Genomic DNA, 14,788 nt, shown 5'->3' with positions numbered 1-14,788 from the left:
AACCACATGGTGCATCCCCGTAGGGAACACATGGTGACCACACAGCTGACATTACCAGCCTTGGTGTTCACAGTGCAGATACAGAGACAGGCAGTATACACCTGATGACTTATTACACTAATGGCTGTAATGGTAGACATGCTTCATCACATAGGTCTGTTCTATTCTTCTCAGTCTGGGGCATACTATCATGGCCTCTCCTCCGGCAACCTCATATTCACTTAGACTAACCAATGTATTTGGTAATTATCAGCAGACTGTAAACACACCAACATGTTAAATCCTCGAGAGAATATGTAATTGCCCAGACCACACAATAAGCATGCCATCACTAGCAGTCATAGAGTAAAGTACTGAGAGCAACAAATAATAGTGTAGAAATAGTGCTGTGAGTAGTCCTAGCACGGGGTCCCTCGTGTGACTCACCTGAGCTTTATTCTAAAGTGTGTAGGTATGTATGTATATAAATTTATATATACAATGTGTATATACATATGTGCGTGTATGTATGTACGATAAAAAAATATATATACATAATAAATATCAGCTTGCAATTGCTTCAGTGAGTCACGTAGGGTTATTTCTAAGGGTTAACATTTGATGATGTGTATGTGATACAGATAGTTTTTTACTTTTTACATAAAAGCATAATGATTGAAGACTGCAATCTGTGCATTTTCTAGAAAGTTTTGATATCATACAACAGGACATAGATGTAGTCATTGTGGCCTAATTTGTAATTTATTAACTCTAAGGCTACATTCACACATCTGTTTCTTCTATTACATTCATCAAAAATGGATTGTTTTTCTCTTTTGCGTGATCAGTTTTGCCTCTGTTTTGATTCTGTTTTTTTTTCTCATCCATTTTTCAAAATAAAGCAGTTAAAGGGGACCTGTCACCATGAAAATGCAGTCTAATCTGCAGGTACCATGTTATAGAGCAGGACGAGCTGAGCAGATTGATATATACTTTTGTATATTCAGTATAACCTGTGATTTAATCATTTAATCCTCTGCTCTTTCTGGGATTTTCAGTCCAGTGGGCGGGGCTATCCGTGACTGAAAGCTTTCTATGTGTAACTGTGCAATCACTGATTGGACCGCCCACTGGACTGAAAATTCCAGAAAGAGCAGAGGATTAAATGATGAAAAACAGGTTGTATTGAATCTTTTCTCACAAAATTATATATCAATCTACTCGACTTTCCCTGGTTTATAACTTGGTGCCTGTAGGTTGGAATTCATTTTCATGGTGACTAGTTCCCTTTAAACTGTCTGAACTTTTTTTCCCCATTGACACCTAGCAATGGATCAATTACAAATTGATGGAAAATGGTTGGAAAAGCTGATGGAAAATGGATGTCCTTCTTTTTCTGTTCGTTCTTGATGGATCCCCTTATATTTGAATGGCCAAATCTGATCAGCAAAAATGGATGAGTCGAGGCCATGTACTGAGTTTAACGGAATGGACACTCGGATCCGCTTAAAAATAACAGATGTGTGAATTGTTCCATTGAAATCTATGGGTGACACAGATGAGAAAAATAGATGTGTGAATGTAATCTGACTACTGTCCATATGATTCATTGGTACAATCACACCAGCTCCGTTTCCAAAAATCACATGACTGGGTATGCGATTAAGGCCATATTGCGTTTTTGGTCTCTGTTTAACATATACACGGGGAAAATTCCCTGACAGTGTAACAGGTGCCTAACCGTTGTATCTGTCACCCATAAACTATAATAGTATGTAGAATGGAAACCTCAACTTATGGCATTATAGCCTGTAGATGATGGATGCCACTGTTAGGTGTCCATCACCCATAGGCTATAATGGCATCCGTTTGAAGGATTCGCATGAAAATCTATGGAAAGCTCATGTATGCTTAACGGATGCCTGTGATAGCTGCTTTACTGTGACATACATCCATAGGCCGCCATGAAATGTATATTTTTTTTACCAGACTCGGCAGGAGTACATCCTAACCACAAACACAAAATGGGATAAATACATAATTGTACTTTATTCCTCCAATGCTCAGGCTTGTCCTATTCAAATGAACATGCATTTCATTGCCTGTGGATGCTGGTGAGCGGGGATCAATTCACAAATACATATATTTACTGAAAAGGAGTTGTCTAAATAAAAAAAAAATAGCCACAAAGCAGGGAATGTGTTACAAGAAAAAAATACTTATACTCACCTGGTAATTTCCCGTTTGCACCAGTGCTGTCGCTCTGGTGTCCCACTGGTCTTTGTGAACTGTTCTGCAGTGATGAAATGTCAACCATGCACATGTGACTGCTGCAGCCGATCACTAGCCTATTCGGGCACACCTCAACTACTCCTCTATCACCACTGAAGTCATTGATTGCCTGCAGTGTTCATATGCCCATGTTGGCACATCATCACTGCAGAACAGATCACATAGACCAACAGAATGGGGGACTGATTTTCAAGGTGAGTGTCAGTTCATTTTGAATGCTTGTAACCAGCTTTGTCGACATTTTATTAAAATTTCAGACAAGCCCTTTAAAGGGGTTTTCCCATGAACAAAAGTTGTATACTCTTTTGATTACCCCCCTGCCCAGGAGCTGTGGTATGATCAGACCCTGTTCCTGCACGGTCAGACACAGCCATTACACAGTACACAGCAGGGGCACATTTATAAGATTATCTCAGCACAGGAACATTTTATTTAAACACATCCCATTGTGGAAATGATTATTATTGAAAGATCTATTTATTAAAATCAACTTTTGTTCTTGGGAAAACCCCTTTAAAAGGGAACCACTGGTATCAGCAAGGTAAAAACAGCATGGCTGATGTCATTTCCTCCCAAGAGAGAATGCTCTAGGCTGTGTGACAAACTCCCATATACAGTCAATGGGGAGCCGAACAGATTTACAACCATAAAAATGCACTACCGATATACATACATACAGTCATATGAAAAAGTTTGGGCACCCCTATTAATCTTAAGCTTAATGTTCTATAAAAATTGGTGTTTTTGCAACAGCTATTTCAGTTTGATATATGTAATAACTGTTGGATACAGTAATGTTTCTGCCTTGAAATGAGGTTTATTGTACTAACAGAAAATGTGCAATCTGCATTCAAACAAAATTTGACAGGTGCATAAGTATGGGCACCTCACCAGAAAAGTGACATTAATAGTTAGTAGATCCTCCTTTTGCAAAAATAACAGCCTCTAGTCGCTTCCTGTAGCTTTTAATGAGTTCCTGGATCCTGGATGAAGGTATTTTTGACCATTCCTCTTTACAAAACAATTCCAGTTCAGTTAAGTTTGATGGTCGTCGAGCATGGACAGCCCTCTTCAAATGATCCCACAGATGTTCAATGATATTCAGGTCTGGGGACTGGGATGGCCATTCCAGAACATTGTAGTTGTTCCTCTGCATGAATGCCTGAGTAGATTTGGAGCGGTGTTTTGGATCATTGTCTTGCTGAAAGATCCATCCACTTTGTAACTTCATATTTATCACTGATTCTTGAACACTATTGTCAAGAATCTGCTGATACTGAGTGGAATCCATGCGTCCCTCAACTTTAACAAGATTCCCAGTGCCAGCATTGACCACACAGCCCCAAAGCATGATGGAACCTCCACCAAATTTTACTGTGGGTAGCAAGTGTTTTTCTTGGAATGCTGTGTTTTTTTGCCACCATGCATAACGCCTTTTTGTATGACCAAATAACTCAATCTTGATTTCATCAGTCCACAGGACCTTCTTCCAAAAAGAAATTGGCTTCTCCAAATGTGCTTTTGCATACCTCAGCCAACTCTGTTTGTGGCGTGCTTGCAGAAACGGCTTCTTTCGCATCACTCTCCCATACAGCTTCTCCTTGTGCAAAGTGCCTTGTATAGTTGACCGTTGCACAGTGACACCATCTGCAGCAAGTTGATGCTGCAGCTCTCTGGAGGTGGTCTGAGGATTGTCCTTGACTGATCTCACCATTCTTCTTCTCTGCCTTTCTGATGTTTTTCTTGGCCTGCCACTTCTGGCCTTAACAAGAACTGTCCCTGTGTTCTTCCATTTCCTTACTATGTTCCTCACAGTGGAAACTGACAGGTTAAATCTCTGAGACAGCTTTTTGTATGCTTCCCCTGAACAACTATGTTGAATAATCTTTGTTTTCAGATCATTTGACAGTTGTTTTGAGGAGCACATGATGCCACTCTTCAGAGGAGATTCAAACAGGAGAACAACTTGCAAGTGGCCACTTTAAGTAGCTTTTCTCATGATTGCATACACCTGGCTATAAAGTTCAAAGCTCCATGAGGTTACAAAACCAAAAAAAGTGCTTTAGTAAGTCAGTAAAAAGTAGGTAGGAGTATTTAAAACAAGAAAATGATAAGGGTGCCCATACTTATGCACCTTTCAAATTTTGTTTGAATGCAGATTGCACATTTTCTGTTAGTACAATAAACCTCATTTCAAGGCAGAAACATTACTGTGTCCAACAGTTATTACATATATCAAACTGAAATAGCTGTTGCAAAAACACCAATTTTTATAAAACATTAAGCTTAAGATTAATAGGGGTGCCCAAACTTTTTCATATGACTGTATATATAGTACAAAGGAATAGTCATCGCATGCCTGATATAGAATGAAATATTGAATAAATAGTCAAATAATGAACATAGAATTGTGAAAATCAGACCAATGTCCCACATCACTGCAAGGCTTCCAGTAATAATTCATAGGGTCACTGTATTATTAGCCCTGAAGGTCTGGAGGATAGGTCTGTAGTTCTGCTCAATAAATCAAAGACACAATGCTTCATTATTTCCACTGTTAGCGTAGAATAAGGGGAATGAGGTAATGAGCAGAAAGTGGAGACAGCGTGACACATGGTTACAATGAAGGGTGATTCGTGGCACAAATATTTATTACACACTAGGATCAAACTTGCGGCTGGATTTGTTGCAGACCTGATTGAACAGCAGATATTTTAGGATGGTGTTGGAGGGAAAATGTGGCGGTATTCAATAAAAATATAGGAAAGAGGAGGCTCAATGGTTTACCTGACTTTGCATAAAAGGCTGATGGCACAGTTGAAGCATGCACTTGTCCCAATAATATGTTCCCATGGGACCTGTCTGCGGTGGGGAAATCTACAAGAGCAAAAAATACTAGTTTTTGTTTTGGAAACTCTGCAGCACATTTCACCCAATTTCATTGCAATAGCAAAACCGGCTGTGGTATCTGCATCATAGATTTCAAATCTGCAGTCTGATCAACCTATGCTGTGGATTTTCTCTGCAGCGCGTGATTTCTGTCCTGTATGGCGATGGAGGGCTTACTTGCACTTAGCTGATTTTAGAAACTCTTGCTTCAATTCTGCCATCTGTGAATTTACCTTTAGCCTGTATGGAGGCACTTGTTGTGTGACCATTTTATGCCATCATATTGCACTTTTCCTCTGGAAGCATACTCTGTGCGTACAGCGTCCAATGGAATATGGTCATTTTTGGTTAGATTTTTGGGAAATCTGACAGAAAAAAATGCTCTGTCTGCCACTGCATGAAATCAGTATTTATGAAGCCACAGTATAGGCCTCATGGATGACATGACCTTCTACATTCTGTCAGCGACAAACTCCAGGACAGCCTTTCATGAGACAATAAATTCACGAAGCCTCTCAATAAATTAGAATACATGATTGTAAAGTTTAATTTTTTGTCAACATGTGGTACCCAAGATCATGTCCATGTTTACTGTATGGAAGCTAATGTGATTGTCACCATAAATATAGGTCAGATTCTTATGGAAGCATTATTAAAAGATTAATATTTTACAGCCAAAACATATTTAGTACCGATCCACTTGATAGGTCTGAAATGTAAAGGCCCTATACCCATTGCATGAAAGTCAGCTGAACCCGCCATTTTCTGTGGAACCAGCCGACCATATGGAGGCCTCCCGACTCTCCCCAACAAATGATAAAGGATTGGGGGTTGTAATTTCAATGACTGATCCTTTTGGTTTCAGGGAAGAAGAGTTTGGCAGCATTTTTCTCCTCTCTCCCCTTTGAAAACACAAGAACACTTGGCCTAGCCGAGCGCTTCTGTGTATTGGGAGCTCAGGAGAGATAGCTGTCTGGCCATTGAACATTCGTCCAACGTCTATCTCATGTGTATGGCCAGCTTTAGGTATGTGGAGTTCTTACCCCTGTTGCACACAGCCACATGATCAGCTGTTCCCATCACTCCCATGGAGTTGGAATGGATTGGCAAGGCGTATTCCCCACTACCTTTCCATTCAAACCCTCCTTGCCTTGTGGATGACTGACATCCCCATTCTAGCCATCTTTGAGGTTCCCACTCCCACTGATCTAACATTTATCACCTATACAATGTACAGAAAATACATATTTTTCACTGGAATAACCCTCTAAACTAAAAATCTTGCTGTTGTACAGATTAATTAAATGCCATAAAGAACCTGCTAGAGTTCCTCCTGGTAAGAAATACAGCAAAACAATCTAGTGAGAAATACTTGTAGGACAGGCATGTATAAGGTTTTTTCTCACATGTAAAAAGTAAGACCAACCAAATATAATTCAGTCAGCCCTCCTTACTCAAAACTACCCAACCCCAGACTTCACGTCACTATGGCTTGGAATGTATGAAGAATGAGAACAAGGGGGGATTTACCTAAAACTGAATTTCCTGTTTTGAATGAAGCCAGTTATCTCCTTGACCAGGACTCGGTGATACTACTGGAATGATACTTTTTGCAGGGGAATATTTGGGTTATTGCCTCATTTTACATTTACAGCAATGTCTCAAATTCACTGATGAAAGATTGTTGATTTGATAGATCAGATATATCTATCACTACAACCATAGGAAATGAGCCGTCATTTTAAAATTTGTACATTCATCTTTATTAAAGTATATGTCATGAAAATACAAGCTTAGAAATAAGGAAAATCACACCCAGAAGTGGAAGCAACTAGATCTGCATATTATACATTGCAGCAGTGAATATTATTAGGGAATACTTAACACTCATGGCAAGAAGGTACCGGACCCCCAGAAGGGGAGATGGGAGAGTTGTCATTCTGGTCTGTATAGCATTGCTTATTTAATTCATGGCGGTTTCTTGGTATTTCTAATATAGTTTCCTATGGTTTCCTGCATTTTTATATATCTTGGAATATTTGGGTCAGTACCTCCTTGCTATACATTGGCCTCCACTTGTGTGTGATACTCCTTTATTTCTAAGCTTACACTTTAATGGAATATATCTTAATCTGTTGAATTGATTATATAGTCTGTAGGTTTGTTTTTGGCTCAGTTATTTATTTCATAGCAAATTTCTTATCGTTTTGCAAGCGTACTTTAATTGTGAATGTTGGATGGACTGGACATTCACTAGTTCCACTAAGGGAATGTGCAATCGCTGTTTTTTTCAGGCGGATCCACTCCAAAACTCACCTGAAACAGTGTCCAAAAAACACTCAGAAGAATGAACATATGCATTTATATATAAAAACAACCTGTTTATGTGTTCAGCCTTCCGAGTATCTTTTAACCTCTTGAGGTTTCCAAAGACACCAAGCAGTTAAAAGAAGAGAAGTGACCTGACCACTCTTCAGGTGTTTCCCACTCTGAAGATGCTCTATACTTTATAATACAAGTCAATGGGAAGGCTCAAGAGATGCCCAGAAGACTCCTGGACATCTTTTTTTAGCGTTTTACAAGTGTTTATGCTTCAAAACCACTTGTGGTTTCTTCATTGTTGAATGGAGTTAAAAAAAATGTCCAAAAAATTCTAGCACAAAAAAAACTCTACAAAATGCTATAAAAAATCGCCAGTAGCCAAAACCATTGAAAAAGCACTCACAAAACAACAAAAATCGCTAAAAAAGACATTACAGGAAAAGCTGGCATTTCCTAAAGCATCTTTCTCTTGAAAAACTAATAAAGATGTTGTTTGCACATACCCTTAAGATTTAGATTAGATTTTAGGTTTGCACAATCAATAAGTGATACACAATTCTAGTTTCTTTACTTAATGTAAATAACAACTTAAAATAATGGTGTAAATCTCCCATGTATAGAGATACCAAAATATGCACTTTATCCAACATCTGATGCAGTTGCTCAAAAACAAAGGTCTCATTGTACTTCTCAGCCTTTCTAGGCATCCATTAGATCATATGCAGCATCTGCACAGGAGTATGAGGCACCCATGTACAATAGTTGTTGGTGTAGGCATCGCAGCAGATAGGACGAGGCTGGATCTGTAATGTACATTCTTGTGTGATACAGATGTGTTATCGCATGAGCACCTGAAACCCGAGCAAGTTGCATGTGTGTTGCACAAGATGGTTGATGATGGTGTGCAGGGGATGGGAGGCATGTTCTACTTTTGTAACTAGTTATTCTTCTGTGTGTTTTTTGGGAACGCTTTTTATTTATTTTTTCAAAATTTTCTGGAAGCTACTTGGACATATTTTTAAAATAGTTTTTCCTTTGATTATTGATCTAGATGATATCATGAACTTTTCTTTCTTTGAATTTCTTAATTTACAGACTATGCATCATAATGGTCGAATGCAAGAAACAACCCATGTTGTACTGCACCCCTATGTGTTAAGTTACACTTAAGGTGCATTTACACAAACTAACGATTCTTGATAATCGGCAAATCTAAGCAGGCTGTCTGTCAAAATACTTGTTCGTAGAGTGAAATGATTTTTAAGCTTCAATAAAAAATGATTGTTCTCAGCTGCACATTGTCCTGTGTAAACAGAACCAGTGCTGCTGAGAACATTGACTGGCTATACACACAGAACGTTCAATTACTGGTCTTCTGTGCACTTTGGAAGAGCTGACAGCCTACCTAAGTAGTCTATTAAATGACTGCCAATCAGCAAATATATAGCCGATCAGAGGTTTTACAGCCATCATTGGCCAGTGTAAATGAGTCCTTAAAGGCTCATTTACACTGGATTATAATCGTGAGCTAGCGATCCTAGGATCCTACCCGATTATCGGCCTGTATAAATTACTTGACAAACCAGAAAAATTCATCAGTTGGGTGAAATTATTTTTAAGCTTGCTTAAAAATCATTGTTCTCAGCAGCACATTGTGATTTGTGTACAGGACATGAACAATGATATTCTGTGCTCAAAGAACAATGATATTAATGATTGTTCTGTGCGCTGGAAGTGTGCTCAACCTGTCTAAACAGGCTATTTAGCAGCTGCCAATCAGCTTGCAAGTAGCCTTTTAATGCCCACATTTGGTCAGTGTAAATGCCCCCCATACACAATATATATCAGTCAGGCGGTCTATTGGCTAATCAGCCAACTGCTACCTCTCCCAAGTCTCCCATACACAGTCTTGGCCAAACACTTCTGTATTCTCTTTGAGAGACTGCTGCCTGTCTCCTCTTTCAACAGCTCATCTCTAGGAGAAAAAAAGATTGGGATTTACCATATCCTCCTCCTCGCCCGACATAATCGGGAGAGAGTGGGGAGGCCCCCATACAGATTAGACGATTAAACTATTTGCCAATGTCACAGATTTGAGCAGATTCAGAAGACATTAGTCTAATGTTTATGGGGGACTTTAGTAAGCTGTCAAGTGCTCCAAAGCCTAGAAATGACACAAGAAATGTATAGATATAGTATATATCCCTTAGTCTTTTACAAATCTTATTCGAGCATAAGGTGCCAAAATAATATGTACTTGTGTAATCTGAGATACATATATGCACACTAGTGTGTCAGTGAAAAGCAGCGTTTTGTATTTTCAGTCAGGTCAAATTTGAGCAAACTCAGCTGTGGATCCCATAGGGGAATACTTGCTGATCCCGGAGGGTTAAACCACGGATGAAATTTTGAGAATGGGAGCCTATCTGAATCAAGTGAGGGTGAAGCATGCTCCCCTTCTCTCCATTTATTGTCTATGGGACTGCCTGAAATATTGGATCGCTGTACTTGGCTATCTCTGGCAGTCGTATAGTAAATGAATGGAGTGGAGGTTCGCGTATTTGACCTCCAAAGATTGCTTGGTGTTCCATGGACTTGATCCCTTTGTGATCAGTAAGTTATATCTTGTCCCATATAGAGGGGATACATCTTGTGAAAGCCCCTTTAATACTGACTGTTTGCACATCACTAGCTTACTTATACCTAGAACCAATGCTGTGACAGTGTGAATCAAGTTGATGTTATCAGAAGAATGATTGAATGTTACCTCCCACTCACCATGTGGATCTGTCGTTACATAATCTTGTTAGTTTTTTTTTTTAATGTTTGTTCATTAAACTTTGTTCGCTTTTATGGTAAATGGGAGCTGCATACAGAGATGAAGCATGAGAATCCTGGGCTTTTCCTAGGCCACAAATCAGTATTTGTAAGGCAATACCAAGAGAGCAACAGTAAGGCCACGGCCCCACTATCAGTATTTGGTCAGTATTTTTTCTCAGGAGTGGGAGCCAAAACCAGGTGAGGAACAATCAGAGAAAAGTATAATAGAAACAAGTCACCAATTCTGCATTTATCACCCACTCCTGGTTTTGGCTCCCACTCCTGAGAAATAATACTGACTGAATACTGACCCAATACTGATAGTGGGGCCGTGGCCCAACATAGAAATCTGAAATGGAAAGATCAGAACTTTTGTATTTTGGAGCCATTTCTGGTTTTGGCTTAAAATACTGATGCAAAATATTGACCAAAATTCTGGTTGTGATGTGCGGTGAAACACCGTCCACAGCCCAGTCAATCAGGAGGGGGTGCGTGCGACTGGGTCACGCCTGGGTGAATCCGGAAGTTGACGTGACATCAGCGGATGTCAGCGGTGGCTACAGCTGGGGTCACACGATGCGGACTGAGTGGTCAGTGATAGCGCCGCTCACAGGCACATATTGGCAGCAGAAGGTATTTACAAAAATACTTAGTTACAAGGTGTAAATCGATGGGCATTATACAATATAGTGGACCACCTCTTAAATGCAACCCTATGCGTGGAGTACATTTTTAGCATTGGCGCATACCAGATAACAGATGCTCATAATTCATTAAGCATTGTATGTGAATTGGGTGCATCGTACTCCAGCGAGCCCCTGCCTATGCCAGTTTTAATGAATCGACCTCTAGGTCTTTGAATTCTATGGTTTTACATCTGGCCTCTGGAAGGGCTTAAAATTTTGTAAATGCAACCTAAATGAACATCACATGACAAATTACAAAGTGTCATTATTTATTGAACTAAAACTAGACCAAAATGCAGAAACTGTGTGGGAAAATGAAGTACATTCTTGCTGCTTCCATAGGATTTAGGGGGTAAATAGCAGCCAGGTACTGCTAATCAAATGTCCTGGATTAAAAGGGTTGTCTCAACTTCTTTACTTCAGGAGTGCACCGCTCCTGGCCCCAACTTCCTGCTCTACAGTGGGCGGTGCCCTCATAGAATCATAGAATCATAGAATGGTAGAGTTGGAAGGGACCTCCTGGGTCATCTGGTCCAACCCCCTGCTCAAAGCAGGATTCACTAGATCATCTCAGACAGATGTCTGTCCAGCCTCTGTTTGAAGACGTCCATTGAAGGGGAACTCACCACCTCTCGTGGCAGCCTGTTCCACTCATTAATCACCCTAACTGTCAAAAAGTTTTTTCTAATATCTAATCTGTGTCTCCTCCCATTTAGTTTCATCCCATTGCTTCTAGTCTTTCCTTGTGCAAATGAGAATAAAGATGATCCTTCTACAATGTGACAGCCCTTGACATATTTGTAGACAGCTATTAAGTCTCCTCTCAGTCTTCTTTTTTGCAAGCTAAACATTCCCAAATCCTGCAACCGTTCCTCATAGGACATGGTTTGCAGACCAGTCACCATTCTGGTCGCTCTTCTCTGAACTTGCTCCAGTTTGTCTATGTCTTTTTTAAAATGTGGTGCCCAAAACTGTACACAGTATTCCAGATGAGGTCTGACCAAAGAGGAGTAAAGACCGATAATGACTTCACGTGATCTAGACTGTATGCTTCTGTTAATACATCCCAGAATTGTATTTGCCTTTTTTGCTGCTGCATCGCACTGTTGACTCATGTTCAGTCTATGATCTATTAGTATACCTAAGTCTTTTTCACATGTACTGTTGCTTAGCTCTATTCCTCCCATTCTGTATATGCTTTTTTCATTTTTATTGCCCAGATGTAGTACTTTGCATTTTTCCCTGTTAAAAACCATTCTGTTGGTTGCTGCCCACTGCTCCAGTTTATTTAGGTCTTTTTGAATCCTCTCTATCTCTTCTCTAGTATTAGCTATCCCTCCTAGCTTTGTGTCATCAGCAAATTTAATCAGTTTACCCTCAATTCCTTCATCTAAATCATTGATAAAGATGTTGAACAATACAGGTCCCAGGACGGAGCCCTGTGGTACCCCACTTGAGACATTCATCCAGCTGGATGTGAAGCCATTTACAACCACCCTTTGAGTCCGATCACTAAGCCAGTTATGAATCCACCTAACAGTTGCCTGGTCCATTGCATACTTGGTCATTTTTTCAATAAGGATGATGTGAGATACTTTGTCAAATGCTTTGCTGAAGTCAAGATATACTATATCTACAGCATTTCCCTGATCCACCCAGTCAGTGATTCTGTCATAGAAGGAAATTAAGTTAGTCTGACATGACTTGTTAGTTACAAACCCATGCTGACTCTGGTTAATCACTTCATTCTTATCCATGTACTTACATACATGTTGTTTAATAATTTGTTCAAAGATCTTTCCTGGTATAGAAGTCAGACTCACCGGCCTATAGTTCCCTGGGTCCACCTTCTTCCCCTTTTTGAAGATAGGAACAACATTTGCTCTTCTCCAGTCTTCTGGGACTTCTCCTGTTCTCCAAGAATTTTCAAAGATTATGGAGAGTGGTTCTAAAATTTCTTCTACAATCTCCTTCAGTACTCTGGGGTGTAATTCATCTGGACCTGGAGACTTGAACTCATTTATGTTAGCTAAATATTCCCTCACAATCTTTCTGTTTACTGATAACTTGGATTCCTCTATTCCTTTAAAAGGACAGTGAAGATCAGTTGATGTTACATTTTCTTTCTGAGAGAAAACAGATGCAAAATAGGAATTAAAAAGTTCGGCCTTCTCAACATCCTCTCTTACCATTTCTCCATTTTCATCCTGTAAAAATCCTATAGCATCTTTGACTTTTCTTTTACTTTTAACATACCCCCAAAATCCTTTTTTATTGCTTTTGACATCTCTTGCAAGCCTTAATTCATTGTCAGCTTTAGCTAACCTGATACGTGCCCTGCAGGATCTGCAGACTGCATTATAATCTTCTTTAGATATGCCTCCCTCTTTCCATTTAATAAACATTTCTTTCTTTCTTTTTAGCATGTGTTTAAGTTCTGTGTTCATCCATCCTGGTTTCCTTAAATGCTTCCCATTCTTCCTACTTTTCGGGATTGTTAACGATTGTGCTTTGAGAATCTCATTTTTAAAAATTTCCCATCCTTCCTGGACATTTTTGTCCTTAAGGACATCCAGCCATTGGATCCCTCCTATTCTCTTTCTGAGTCTCTTAAAATCTGCCTTTCTAAAATCTAACCTTGAAGTTTGAGTCTTCACATGTCTTCCTCCTCTAGTTATCCAAAATTCTATAATAGCATGATCGCTGCCTCCTAGGGTCCCAGCCACCTTTACCTCCTCAACCATTTCCTCCCTGTTTATAAGAATTAGATCCAAAGTAGCAGATCCCCTTGTTTTCTCCCCTACCTTTTGGAAGATAAAGTTGTCAGCAAGAGAGGATAAGAATTTGCTTGACCTGTTAGTTTTACTTGAGAGAGATTCCCAACAAATGTCTGGATAGTTGAAATCTCCCATGACCACTACGTCATATTTTTTGGAGAACTTGGTCATTTGATACATAAAGAGTTCATCCATATCTTCAGCTTGCCCAGGTGGCCTGTAGTAAATGCCTACAATGGTGTCCTTTCCGTTGTTCTCTCCTTGTATTCTTACCCAAACAGTTTCCACAGAACTCCCAGTCTCTGAAGCTTCAATCTCTGTGCCGATATACGCTTTTCTAACATACAATGCAACACCTCCTCCTCGTTTATTAAGTCTGTTTCTTGCAAATAAGTTGTATCCTTTTAGCCTTTTATTCCAATCATGTGTATCGTCCCACCAAGTTTCAGTGATTCCAATGACATCATATTCCTTTTCCTGCATTAGTAGTTCCAATTCTCCTTGTTTGTTGCCCATGCTTTGTGCATTTGTATAAAAACATTTTAGTTTGTGATTGGTTTCTCTTCCTCCCATATTTTTATTATTTAGATTTTTTTGTCTTTGTTCTTCTTTTCCACTTCCAGTAGCAGAGATCTCAATAGTATTTGTCAGCTGTATGGCTTTTTCTGGCCTTTTGCTTCCCTTCCCACATTGTTCTAGTTTAAAGCTCTTCTGATGAAGATTGACAGTTCGGTCCAGTGGCACAGTCGGTGCTGGTCCGAGCTTTGTGGTCTCCCAGGCTGCTAAAAGTGTCAGCTTTGTCTCTGCAGCATGGGAGAAGCTCAGAGTGCTGACCCTGGTCACATTCAGGAATCTGGCCACCTTAAAGGGGATATCTGGGACTTTGTGAAAAACAAGCTACTTACCTGCCTGTTGTGCACGGCGCCGTTCATCCCCGGCACCGCTCCTGCCGGCGATTCAGCTGCCTGTGCTGACGTCATGTCGAAAGAGCAGCGGCTACCTGCCTGTTAGTGCTTAGGCACA

At 39.9% G+C, this 14,788-nt stretch overlaps 1 protein-coding gene across 6 annotated transcripts in view; it reads left to right on the top strand.

The window, feature by feature from the left end:
* ZNF219 (zinc finger protein 219) overlaps positions 1–14,788 on the top strand; it is a 33,181-nt gene that overhangs the window by 4,105 nt on the left and 14,288 nt on the right. The gene's annotated exons all lie outside the window — the stretch shown is intronic.

The sequence above is a fragment of the Phyllobates terribilis genome, unplaced genomic scaffold (genome assembly GCF_046119375.1).
Source record: "Phyllobates terribilis strain yellow unplaced genomic scaffold, ASM4611937v1 Scaffold_1__5_contigs__length_1240528914, whole genome shotgun sequence".
Lineage (NCBI taxonomy): Eukaryota > Metazoa > Chordata > Amphibia > Anura > Dendrobatidae > Phyllobates > Phyllobates terribilis.
Note: the sequence above shows the minus strand (reverse complement) of the source record. Positions and strands in the feature narration are given on the sequence as shown.